Raw genomic sequence first — 13071 nt, forward strand, 5'->3', positions numbered from 1 at the left:
CTCGCAACGCGGTGTACATTTGAATAGATACATTCGACATATCACATTATCCCCCTAATTTTGTGTTGCCAGCATAGCCGAAATACAAAACTACCATTCATCACTCGAGCGTGCCACTCATATCTCATACTACAAAACAATCACACTCGACACCACCCCTCTAAGGGTCTCGCCCTAAACAATATTCTCGTTTAACTCATTCACTCATCCACATATAAAAATTGAAGAAAAAAAAATCGAAATTTACGGGTATTATTAATGGGAAATCTTCAAAATAGAAAAAAAAGTACTCGGAATAAAAATTCAGAGCTCCCCTTTGGACAGGGTCTTTTTTCAGCGTAAAGAATGATATTCTGCTGCGGGAGTAAAGAAAAAAAAATGTTCGCTCAAAACGAATCACCCTATTACACGTATATGTCATTCGATTCAGAATCGAATGAAACGTGTTTGTATCCGATCGGGGGAAAACATTTCTTAATTTTTTGGATTTTAGCTGATTAGTGAGCTGTGAATTTTCGAATTTCCCAGTTTTCCGGCTTTCTTTCAGAAAAAGCTGTTTATAAACATGACCATTTCATTTAATTTCGTCTCTCACTGCTGTTGAAAATGTTTACAGGAAAATGGAGTCACTGTTCAAAAAACAAAAATAATGAGGAACCCATTATTTTCTGTCTGGTGGGGCTAAACAAAAAGGATTGTGCCGTTATGGAATCAGTTATAAGAGTAATTTTTTTTGTTATCCAGATATATGTTTGTTTTGGTAGATACTGGGTTCTTCGCCAGATGTATTTATCATTTTGATTTTGCTTGTTTTTCAGTTCTCTGGAGAAGAAGTTACCTATGACTCCAACAAAAACAACATCCAGTTTACTAACAGAAAGTACTATGAAGAAAAAAATTTAGACAATATACCAGTCACATTTTTTTATGTAAAGTTCATAAAATATCGTTATGCTGCTGAAACGGTTTTGGATTTACACGATTTCAGGTATTTATGAATTTTATAGACTAGCATTTTCAAAGTAGTTCAAAAATTAGCTACTTAAAAAAACAACCAGAGTCCCAAAAATCCCATACATCTGTAAAACTAGCAGAGCACAGTGGCAAAAATAAATTTACTACTCACTAAAATAATGTACATTTAATGTGCTAATTTAAAAATTGCGATATGGGCGTTGAGAGTTGAATAAAAAGGATTCCTGCGAGTCTACTAATTTGTTCGCTTCTTGATACGATTGTAAAACGACCCCAACTAGATTTCTCCCTTTTCTCGTTATTTCTTTTAAAAAAAAGCTAAAATTTGCAAGTTTTTTTCCTAGTATCATGGGGTGTACTGCTCCAATCCCTCTGCTTTTTTATAATGCTGTTGTTTTTTGTTTCCATCCACGTTTTCTTGGACGTTCAAACACGTGGAGGGTGGAGTTGAGAGAGCGCACGCGATCTATCTTCCATTTTTTTCCACTTTGTTCATGAAAATTCTATATGCCCTGAAATTTGCAGTAACTACCGTTTATTATTTCAACAGATTTGGTCCACGAACTTCAGAGGACGAGTTAACCGTCTTATGCTTTCTGTACGGGACCGCAGACATTTTCGAGAGGTAAATTATACTCGAAGCAGGAGAAACTGTGCGATAATATCGCACATTATCGCACATTGCTTCTCCATGTATTTTGTCTTGTATGTTTTCATCGTGTATACTTAACGTTGATTTTTCAATACTTTCAGTTTTAAACAACTCCTTTTAGCAGCGGCGAAGGATGAAGAATCTGCTACTGCTGCAGATGATTCATCCGGTGCTGCTCTAAGAACGGGAGTAATTCCTTGTTCCTCTGGAGGAAAAAAATGTAGCCCTGGCAAGTTTAGGGGCCATCCCTAAAATAATTAGAACAGCTCCTCTTCGCTCAGTCAACAATAGAGGCTCGATATTTTCTCCATTCGATGAAAACTTGACGCCTCAAGCGGGGGCCTTGTTGCTTGATGGCAACATCGTGTCATCTTCCCTGTGCGAGGCGTCATCCCATCAGTCAAGGGATATTTTGGACAACGAGGATGTCGAAGTTGTCAGCCGTTCTAAACAATCACCGGGGACCAGGTACATAGATATTTTCTATTCACTTCTTGCAGGGAAATTGCTGTATGCATTTCGAAGATAAGTGCATTTGAAAAAAGTATCGTTAGACGGGTATGTGATAATTTTTTTCATGGTTATTAAATAACCTAATAATATTGGATTTATATTTCAGCACAGAACGTGTTAAAATATGGAGGAAAAATCGTCTAGGAGAGAGGGAAGTACCGTAAGTATTAAAAACTCACTTGACTAGCGAGCATTGAACATTGCCATGACCTATGAAATTTTGATCACAGGACACGTAAGCCGTTCACCCATCAAGGTGATTGCGCTATGATCAAATATCTGCTCACAACAGATCAATTCCCTTACGCAAAGGGATTGGCTGTATGGGGAGATTTTTATCAGAAGAAAGTAAGTAGTCCAATTGATGCAAACGACGAACAAATTTATTGAGTTCTTCATTGGATTAAAATTCAAAAGTTGCTTTTTTTGTTTTTTCCAGATACTGCCTTATCATACGCCTCAATCTCTACAAAATCGCTACACTAAAAAAATTTTTCCCTTACTTAAAGGAATGCTGAAACAATTGGTAAGAACTTGGCCCTTGAATTTTGGCTTCTAAAATTTTAATTTATTCCATCCATTTGTAAATCGCTTATAGAGTTTTGTGAGATTAGAAAAAAACGTTTTCTGAGATGTGTTTTCGCTAAAAAATCACAAACAAAAATTGCCGTAAGATAATTGTATTTTATTTGCGATCGTAGTTACAATCTCTTCATCGATAAAGAGCAAGGAAACACAACGCAGCATAGAGTCAAAATTTGATGAAAAATAGAAATTTAAAAATACTTAAACCTTGAAATAATTTTATTACGGAAATTTAAATAAATCATACTATCAATCCATTTTTTTCGAATAAAGTAATAAACAAATGTTTAATTTTCTCAAAAAATATTTTAAAACTCTGGAATTTATAAATAACGTTTTTCTTTTGTTGTCTTGCTAAGAGTAGGAACGCCGTAATCCTTGACACACTCTCTAAATCGAAATCTTCGAAATCTACATCGAAGTTTTGAATCGGATGCAGGCAGTTCCGATAATGGTTCGAGTTCCAAGGAGGACGAGGATCGGAAAGGTTGAAAAGGAGCTTGAAGATAGAAGAGTCCAAGAAGGAGGATCCTTTCGAGTCGTCCGCTCGAAAGCTAACACGAAACTACAACTTTTATGTAAATACATTTTTTTTCAGTTACTTCAAGTTTCCGAGATATATTCATTTGAGAAAAAACGGTATTTTCTAAAATTATGAATTTTAGAAAAAATTCACATCGAGTGCCTTTTAGTAGTACTTTGATATAATCAGTTATGAAGTAGATCTGAGATGGTCGAAAAAAAAGTGGCCGGTGTGACAGAGAATCCCTCATATATTGGAGCTTTTCAATTAGAGCTGAGTGGAGCTGAGTTAGATACAGAATTCAACACTGTGTCACACAGTGTTGAACACAAAATGGGGGCTTGTATACGCTCTGTGTCCGACACAGCCGTAATTGAAAAGCACCTCATATATATGTGTATTAGGGTGGTCCTTATTTGAGGTTGAAATTTTTTTCTCAAATTCCCCCCCTGGTTCGATTCTAAATCACTAAAAAAGATACCACAACAAAGCTGTGGTCAGTGGGATGATGGGAAAGGGTGCCGGCAAGCCCGGTCGTTGTTTCTACTTCAGTCAAATTTGTGTTTGCTTTATCTTTGGCTCCTATTCTTTTTCTATGTATAAATCACGTCGAGCCATCCAAGTGTACTCGAAACCCTTGTCAATCGTCATTAAGAACAACCATTCAAGTATTTATTTAACATATAGTCGTTGACAATTCGAACTACAATATTTTCCCGTATACCCAGGAATAAATCATCACATGATTTTTTATTCTTTGCTCCTGAATTTCGATAATAAACAACTTTTCTATCGTTTTTCTATTCGTCGAGAGAATTATATATTTAAAAATTTCTAGATCATTACTTCCTCTGATATTTTCTTCATGACCTAGAGGTAAACGGTTCTATTTGCATGCTATTACTGAATTTATATATCTGTCGTTTTCGGGATCCATTACTCAAGAACAGCCTTTTTTGAGGGCCGATGAAACGAAGTAGTCTTGTTTCGTGGGCTTATGTCAGTTTGTCGGTGTTTTGATGCGAATTTTTACATCTGAGGATTTTTTTTATAACGTGATAGTCAGGCGCTATGCTGAGAGACACGGAATAAAAGAACTGTTTTGAGAATTTGTTTGTCAAAAGAAAGTCGAACGCAACGCCGAAAGAATTTTGATGAATAATTCGCAATAAGATGCAATTCCTGAACCATCGGATGATTTATATCAGCATTTTATATGAAAGTTATTAAAGAATAATGATTATTTAAGAAGATTAATATTTGAGGATAGAATTTGTAGTTAAGGTGGCTTGGGCTATGCCGAAAAAACTTAAAAGATATCAGGAAAAATATCGTGTTAGCTGGACGCTGTTCCACGAGACATGATATTCGGAACGGCGTCGGCTTTCCCAGGGAAGTGTGATAGTTGGACTCTATGCCGCCGAGACTATAATAGTAAAACACGCAGAGATTACAAAAGGAAGAAAGATTGGAATAAAATGATAAATAACCGGCCTCAGCAGAAAAACATCACTTTTATATAAAATGCTTTTTTTTCAATCGATTCGAACTTGCCGGTACCATTTCCCATCATCCCACTAACTCCAGCTTTTTCGTGGTGTCTTTTTAGAATCGAACCAGGGGGGGAATTTGAAAAAAAAAATTTCAATCTTAAATAAGGACCACCCTAATGTGTATATGTGTGTATATTATACTTGTTATATGAGTATAAATAATCATAGTGTATGAGTATAATAATCATATACGCGAGTATATGAATGTATTTTAATATATATATATATATTTGTAAGAAAAATGTCAGGATAAAAATTGGACACGAAGAAATAATATTAATAAATCTTTTATCTTTTTTCAACCTTCGAACAGAAAAGATAATATAATGACGTGTGTTTCTTTCGGAAGATGGTAGTGAACTTCCTTGTCTTGCTCTTCAAGTCGCTCTTCTTTTATTTATTGTTATTATAATTATTATTCTTTGATCCACTAAAATTTATCTTTTCGTTTTCCCTTTTTTGTATTCATTTGTCTTGTGATTTTTCTAATTTTCAGGGAATTCTTTATGGGCTGCTATGCCGAAGCGACGACGTGGCACGTCGTCTTTGATGTTGAAGTATGTCGTGCGCTTCTTGCGCAGCGAATTTATTGTTAGTTGAATGTTGAATATATTATTGTTATTATAATAATTACTCTTTTATTATCTTTTTTTATTTATTACCTGTTAATTTTTCTGTTTTTTTGTTTTTTTTTCACAAAGTCAAACTTTTGTGAATTTGTTTATTAATGTTATGTTTTTCTTCTTGTTATACGAATTTATCGAAGATGACGCAGATTATCGGCGTTAATCTAAAATTATTCCCATGGTCGAGTTCGGTCGCTCCTATGGAATGTGGGATTTTGATGTCGGCTTCATCCGCTAGTTATTTGAGGGAAGGTGGGGTCAGTTACACCCGGAAGACGACTGGGATCACCCAGCGTGGCGTCATCCTCACGGCTCGATGTCGGCCTATGACGTCGATTAATTTGTCGTTGTGGTTGCTTGTTACATTAGTCTTGCAACATTTGTTTCGTGTTAATATTATTATGAAAAGAAAAAATCTATGTAATATGTTCGGGAATATCTAATTTGAAATATTTAAATAAATTTGAATTTTAGTTAAATGTTGTTTATGTTGTGTTTATTTACCAATGTTGCGTTCATTTTCTTGTCTGGTTATTATTTATACCAATTCTCCTTTTTGTTTTCTCTCTTTTTTTTCATTACTAAATCACTGTTAGAAATTGAGATTTGAATTTTATTTCGTTGTTCTTCAAATATTCGGTGAATTTAGTGATTAAAAAGAGAAAATATATTTTTAATACTCGATTGTTATACTGTTTTGTACGACGTATTTCCTTCTTCATTATTTATTTTCATTCTGTGTATATATATTGAGACGATCCATACCAGTCAACAAAATGGTTATCGGCCGTACCGACGCAGTAGAGCGTGGTACGACAATTAATCGATCAAGGCGCCAGCGCCTGGGCTCGCGTATCGACTCACCTCGTAGCGATCGCGCAGAATAGCTATCTCTTTAAAATTCACTTAAATAACTTAAATCGTTTAACATGAAAATATTTGAAACTTACGAAAGGATTAGGGAAAATTAGGAAAGTGGAAATCTCACAATAAAATCACTGGCAAATTGAAGAAGTTTTATAACGAAAAAATAACTCGTGTAAATTCAAATTCAAATGTCTTTCGCGCGCTTCAGAGAACAAGCGCACATTCGCCAATCAAGACATCCGACCAATACGAGAATTTCAAGAACAACGAATAAAGAAATCACCCATCAACAATTGGACCAACGAAGTGTCGCGTTTGCGCATCGCTAGAACTCCGAAAATAGGCATTGGTCCGAGCCAATCAACCAATAATAAAGGACATACGACACAAAACTTAACCAATCGAGTATTTTGAGAAGGTTTGAGATTAACTTGATTGGTGAATGGGCGTAATTGTCGCAATGCGACAAAATTATTATGATGGTTTGTCGTTGTTTCGCACGAGTATAAGAAGGCAATGGAAACTGGTCTCAGGAGCCAGTCTAGTCCTCATCACGCTAGACCCGCTGTCACTAGCCGATCTCGAGACTCGCAACTCGGATCCGCATTACGCAAACTAGCCGACTCTGGCCTAGGAAACCAGAGCCCGCTTCACGCATATAAAAAGAAATATTGCTCAGGAAGCACTTGTAAAAAACCACCGACTCGACTCATGCTGACAGGGTGGGCCCCATTCGATTTCGTTTGGGTTCAGGATTGTCAGTGTGAGGCACCGATCTAGTCAAGAGGGCGGGGATGGTTCGATTTCGTTCCGTCTGAAGATTCCTGGCTAGATTACCCATCCTTGTCTGCCAAGAGGGAGGTGACCATTCGGGTTCGTTCGGTCAAAAGATTCTTGGTGGATTCCTCTCACTCATGCCAGGAGGGCGGGGACAGTTCGATTTCGTTCTGTAAGATTCCTGGGTGGGTTCAAACCCCTAACTAGATTGTTTTTGGCTTCCTGAGCCCAAGTAGAGTCAATTTAAAAAGTTTTGATCAAACATTTTTTTTACGGATCCAAATTATTTGCGAATCACTCATTGTTGAATTATTTTGGGAAATACTTAATCATTTTGCGAAACACCAAATTTTATTTGCGAAACACTAAATTTAGTTTGCGAAACATAAATTATTGTTCAAGTTACTGTGCGAAACACTAAAGTATTATAAAATTCATTTGCGAAACACTGATTTCCCTTCGGATTATATTGCGAGACATCTGATATTTTGCGAATTTAAAATCATTTGCGATAAACGAAATTATTAGAAAATTAGTTTGCGAATCTAAAAATTATTTTGCTAAAACACAAATGACTGTAAAAATCATTTAGAATCGATTGGCGAAACATTAATTATCAAGAGCGATTGATGAGGACCGAATTAAATTTATTTGCGAACCTTTTGCGAATCAATAAAAATCATTTTTTTTGCGACATTTGAACAAAAATTATTTGCGAGCATCGAATTAGAAATTATTTCTTTCATTTTGTTAAATTATTATGCGAATCAGAAACTATTTACGAACAATTAATTTGGAAAGATTCAAAAAAAGAAATTTGCTGAGATTTTGTACTCAAACAAACACCAAAAACCACAGACAAAAATTGAATAAAAGTTTTCTTTTGTTGATTCTCACATTACTTTGAGTTAACTCTTGTTTTTTCTTTCATACCTGCTCCTTTTATTTATAAGAAGCTCGAATTCACGCGTAACGGGGTGTTCAGCCACCATCGTACCGTTACAATATATTTCTTTCTAGGGTATAGCGTATCTAAGTCATATATTAATGTGTAGCAATTCTTGCCCATATGTTTTGTTTGCGGAGTATACTCCATGAAATTGTCGCGGACGTGTACCTGTCCGCTACCGCTTGCATCATGTACCGCATGAAGTTGGAGGTTATCGAGCAGCGGTTTTTATGTCTCGCCGTGTGCTGTAATACCGGCGAGGCTCATTGCAGCCGGCTAGTGGATAACGTAGGGCTTGATCTGCTTTACGTGAACTCGGACAGTTCTGCGTCCCCTGCCGATACTGTAATTCACTGGTGAATCTCTACTTTTCATTCCAAATGGTCGTGTCCTTTTTGAGGTTAATTTTGCTGATCTGCCTCGACGAACTGTTGGGTCGAGCAGCAGTACTTTATCGCTAACGCGATATTCGATGTTTTATGCCGTTTCCCATTGTTTTTCCGCTATTTTCTCCTTTTTTTTCAATTAATTTTTCTCTCATGACTTGCCAAGTCGCTCGAAGTCGTTCTCAGAGTTCGGCTGCATAGCTGTCGTATGTATATGTGGTTCTCGGCGGCTCTTTGAGTGTGTCATGCGACTATTTGGACTTGTTGGTCTGAACAGGATCGCCAGTGCCTAGGAGAGTAGGCACAACTCGTAAAATGCTTGGATGTTAAATAAAATGAGTCGAAGTTAAAGAAAAATTAACTTTTATTCAAAGTTGTTTTGGACAAGGCTTTCGCGTCTTGCGAACTCGAGAGTTATCTTAATACTAACTGTCCTCGCTCCGTCAGCATGCTTATATCCTAAAAATAATAAGGGTTCTCTGACGTCACAGGGTCTTGGTGAGAGTTTCGTCTTTGCATTAGAGAGTTTTTAGGGTAGAGGACCAGAATGGGTAAGTGAGTTGCTTCGAGGTTGGGATGCAGGGCTACGGTGAGTAATAAGGTATAAATAGTCTCGGAAAAGAGATGCGGAATGTGGATAGCGAAATGGGTATTGTTAGTTTTAGGAATTATGGTGTCATAAAGATAGGTATGCGTAGTTTGCGTTGGAGGACGCGAACTACGCGTTAGTAAACTTATTTAAGACGAGGAAAAGTTTAGGCGCAGGGTAACGGTCGTTCGGTTAGGATAGACAGGGAAAAGGTACGTCATAAAGGTTGTGCAGAGGCTATGACACCCCCCTAGCAAGATTGAGGAACACCCTCGTTTCGTTCGTTAAGTTGTATGGCGAGCTGTTGATTTGTCCGCCGTAGTTTTTGTAATTGTTTTTGTTCTTGTGCAGTTTGAAGATCGGTTGCTTTTCTTTTGCTGCAACACTTTAAAAATATCTTAAGCATACACATACAAAGGCCAGTTTTAATTGCTAATATTACAACGCCAGATAAGAATATTACGGATATTATTGTTCCCATGGTGGGTAATGCAATTCCTTTGAAGTTAGCCCATTCGTTATTGACGAGTAATCGAACATGATTATTTTCAGATTCTCGATTAAGTGTTTCTATAGTTTTACTGTAATCTTTCAGAGTTTCGATGCTTAGTCTGTGTAGTCTTATGGGATTTTCTTTGAACTCTGGTAGAGTGTAATTTATGGTATCTTCTACATTGAATACTTCAAATGAAATTTTTGTTATTGTTTGCAATAGCTTGACTCGAGAAGTTTCGGTTCGGAGCTCGCATTTTTCATCGGTTTCTATATGGAAGGTTTCGTTAATTCGAATGTTTGGTAGGCATTGTTACATACTAGCGTTATTGTTTTCGGTTTATTACTAGCAAGGAAACATAGGGAGGTCGACCCCTCCGATTTTGATCTAATTTATATATGTTGTAGTACATCGAAAACTAAGAGACACGTATTTTTTCTTATCGGCCCATAAACGGTTTAACGGGGTGAAAACAACCCCCGAAGATGGGCACCTCACGGGGTGGTTTCTCAGTTTTGCATATAAGCGCTTTATGGATTCGAATGAAACCAACGCTAAAATATTTATATTGATAAATCATCGAAAACACGCCCAAGACTTTTTAGGGGAAAGGGTTTTTAAGAGGTGAACAACCTCTAATTCGAAAATTTTATTCTGTACCATCAAAACTATTCTTCCGATTCGAACGGTACCAACTGCATTTTATAGAGGTCGAAAAATTAGTCGATACGTGTTTCGGGGTTTTTCGGAAAAATTCGTTTTTAAGGGGGTAAATCACCCCTTTCGTCGTAATACCTTATATCATTATAAAAACATTTTTATTCTTAATTATATTGTTGTACGGTAGCACAACCACTTATATATATTATTGGAATGTGTTCAAACTCAAAAATACATATTCAACTACCATCATAATACGTTAATATAGTTTTCAGATTATTATTAGTTTTTATAGTCCGTGCAGTAATGGTATTCATCAAAAAAGTGTTGTAAGCAAAGTAATTTCTTACACCACGAACATCTTATTATTGCCAATTTCTCAGAACCTTGAACATCACATTGAGGTCTCGATGATTGTCCGAAAGAAAATTTGACAGGGTTGACAAATTCTTCAGTTTTATCGCTTGTAAACCCCTTTTGTACCAAGCATATCGAAACAAATTTTGATACCTTGGAGAAGATAACTGATTATGAGATAAAGATTGCAATTTGATTATATTATTTCTTAAAGGTAGTTTGAGATCATAATCGAGTAACAAGACAGCGTCTGAAAAATGTCGAACAAAATTCTTCCATATTCTGAATCCATATACATCGAGTGGTTGACTCCTTCCGGTTGTACCTTTTGGTATGATCATTGTTTTGATGCTTTTTCCAATCGGTGTAACCTGCCTGACTACTTGTGTGCAATGTCCACTCCATGAATCTATCAAAAGTACGCTTTTTGAACCGATGTTAGGGAAAAAGACCTTTTCCAGCCACATCTTAAAGTGATCTGCAAAATTCAAGATAACGTTTGTTTTAATTTTTCTTTGCATATGTAGGATTGACAGATTTTGAAACAATTTTTTTTCTTATACCTGAAAATACAAAAGAAGGTAGGGTATACAAATACCTGAAGTGAATTTTCCTGACTTGGAAGCAGTCAAAAAGATATTACTCGGTTTGAATAAGGTCGTCTCTATACTTATTGGTCTAAATGTTCCGGAAGGTTCTTTCAAAACAATGAAAAGTGGCGATAGTAATTTTCCCTCTGCAGATATTGTGGGCTGTATAGTGTAGCTGTGAGTTGTCGAAGACACTGACTGCACAAGGCATTCGATTTGTTTTGTGCCTTCTACTGCCAATGTTCGTCCTGAATGCATTTCTAATTGAAACCCACTTTGGTCTGAATTGTATATGTTTTGTAAACCATATTGTTCAAGAAGAGATTTAATTTCATTGACGAAGTTATCTGCATCTCTTTGCAAATCTGCTCCTTCCTTTACAGTTTTTCGGGTTACAAATTTGTTAATTTTTCGAGGTGTTATACGGTGAGCTTTCTTAAATTTCAACAACCACCAATCGGAAGCCTTGAACCGAATGTCTTCTGCTTGTAGGGCCTACCTCCGAAGATCCACATCATGAACAATTAAGCCGGCATCAACAGCACTCTTCATATTTTCCAATGTATATTGAGAAATGCGAGCTAGTTTTTCCATGTATGTTCCACCTTTGTTGAATTGATGAGCCCAACGTTTTAATTAACTTTTAGATGTCACTTTTTTGAATCGGTGTTTAACAGTGTCTACGCTCAAGTTCTTTTTCTTTCCGCTCCTCCAAAATTCAACTGCTCTTCTTTTATAATCATAGCTCAAATCTTCAAACATGTTCATCGGCCGAACATGTATCGTATGGTGTTCCACGACTCCATTCCATCGCATTATCTTCTATAGGATTCGCCTCACACTCTTTATTAGGCTCTTGAAAATCTAAAGTATTTTCTTCAATACCATTCCGGTAAAATCTTGCATACTTTGCAGTAAAAATTTTTCGATATTTTCTTTCAATTCCCGCTCTTTATTATTGATTGGGCTTTCAGCAATGTTCATCGCTTCAAACGTGATCAATAAAAGTCGTATAACATTTAATGGATTTACAATCATTTTGTATTACGCGTGCAATAGCGGTGTATATTTCACTTGAATATCCCGTGACGAACTGATATTTGTCTCCAAAAATTGCTTTGAGGAATATGAAAATATACGCAATACCCAAACCAGATAAGCACGCTTGGCAGAACGATAAACAAGGAGACAGATGGCACAAGGCTACAACCTACGCACAACTATAACTACGCACATATCTATCTTCCGAATAATAGTCATATCACGATAAAATCACGATCGATTCCGTTGTACTCTGATGTATCATTTAAGAATATGGATCAGTCGACTAACCTCACTTGGAATTTTTGAAATTGAAATTCTCTGACACGGTTTGATCGATTAAAAAAAGGCTCTGTCAGCCTACGCAGAACGATGGCAAAAATCGACTGACAGAGCCTTTTTTTAATCGGTCAAACTGTGTCAAAGAATTTCGATTTCGAAATTTGCAGCTATCTCTCTCGCACTCACGGTTGCGATATACCGACTGATCCATCCTCTTTATATAAATTTACAGAGCGTAGCATGGAGTGTTCACATCATTTAATATGGATATACATACTATACTTTATAATTAAATCTAATTTTCCATATTTTTCTGAACGGGGCTCTGCGGCAGGAATTCCTTTCGAATGTACAACATTCTATGGTCTATAGCTTATCACATTTAAATCTATGCTTTATTTCCATTCATAATAATTAAATCGTAACTCACAAAGGGGCGATGTGGAAATTATCGATACGGGGATGATCTCGCGTAGAAATATGGTCAAAGGTAAACTTATTTTCGAGTTTGAAGACATTCCAATAATATATATAAGTGGTTGTGCTACCGTACAACAATATAATTGAGAATAAAAATGTTTTTATAATGATATAAGGTATTACGACGAAAGGGGTGATTTACCCCCTTAAAAGCGAATTTTTCCGAGAAACCC

General features: G+C 36.4%; 1 long non-coding RNA gene across 1 annotated transcript; it reads left to right on the forward strand.

The window, feature by feature from the left end:
* The first annotated feature begins 379 nt into the window (after positions 1-379).
* On the forward strand, positions 380-5103 carry LOC122406005 (uncharacterized). The gene is made up of 8 exons (XR_006259860.1): positions 380-723; positions 819-988; positions 1526-1600; positions 1729-2095; positions 2247-2300; positions 2371-2488; positions 2580-2666; positions 3085-5103. It is a non-coding gene; the product is annotated as an uncharacterized lncRNA (long non-coding RNA).
* Positions 5104-13071: the final 7968 nt, after the last annotated feature.

The sequence above is a fragment of the Venturia canescens genome, chromosome 2, assembly GCF_019457755.1.
Source record: "Venturia canescens isolate UGA chromosome 2, ASM1945775v1, whole genome shotgun sequence".
In the NCBI taxonomy this organism is placed as follows: Eukaryota; Metazoa; Arthropoda; class Insecta; order Hymenoptera; family Ichneumonidae; genus Venturia; species Venturia canescens.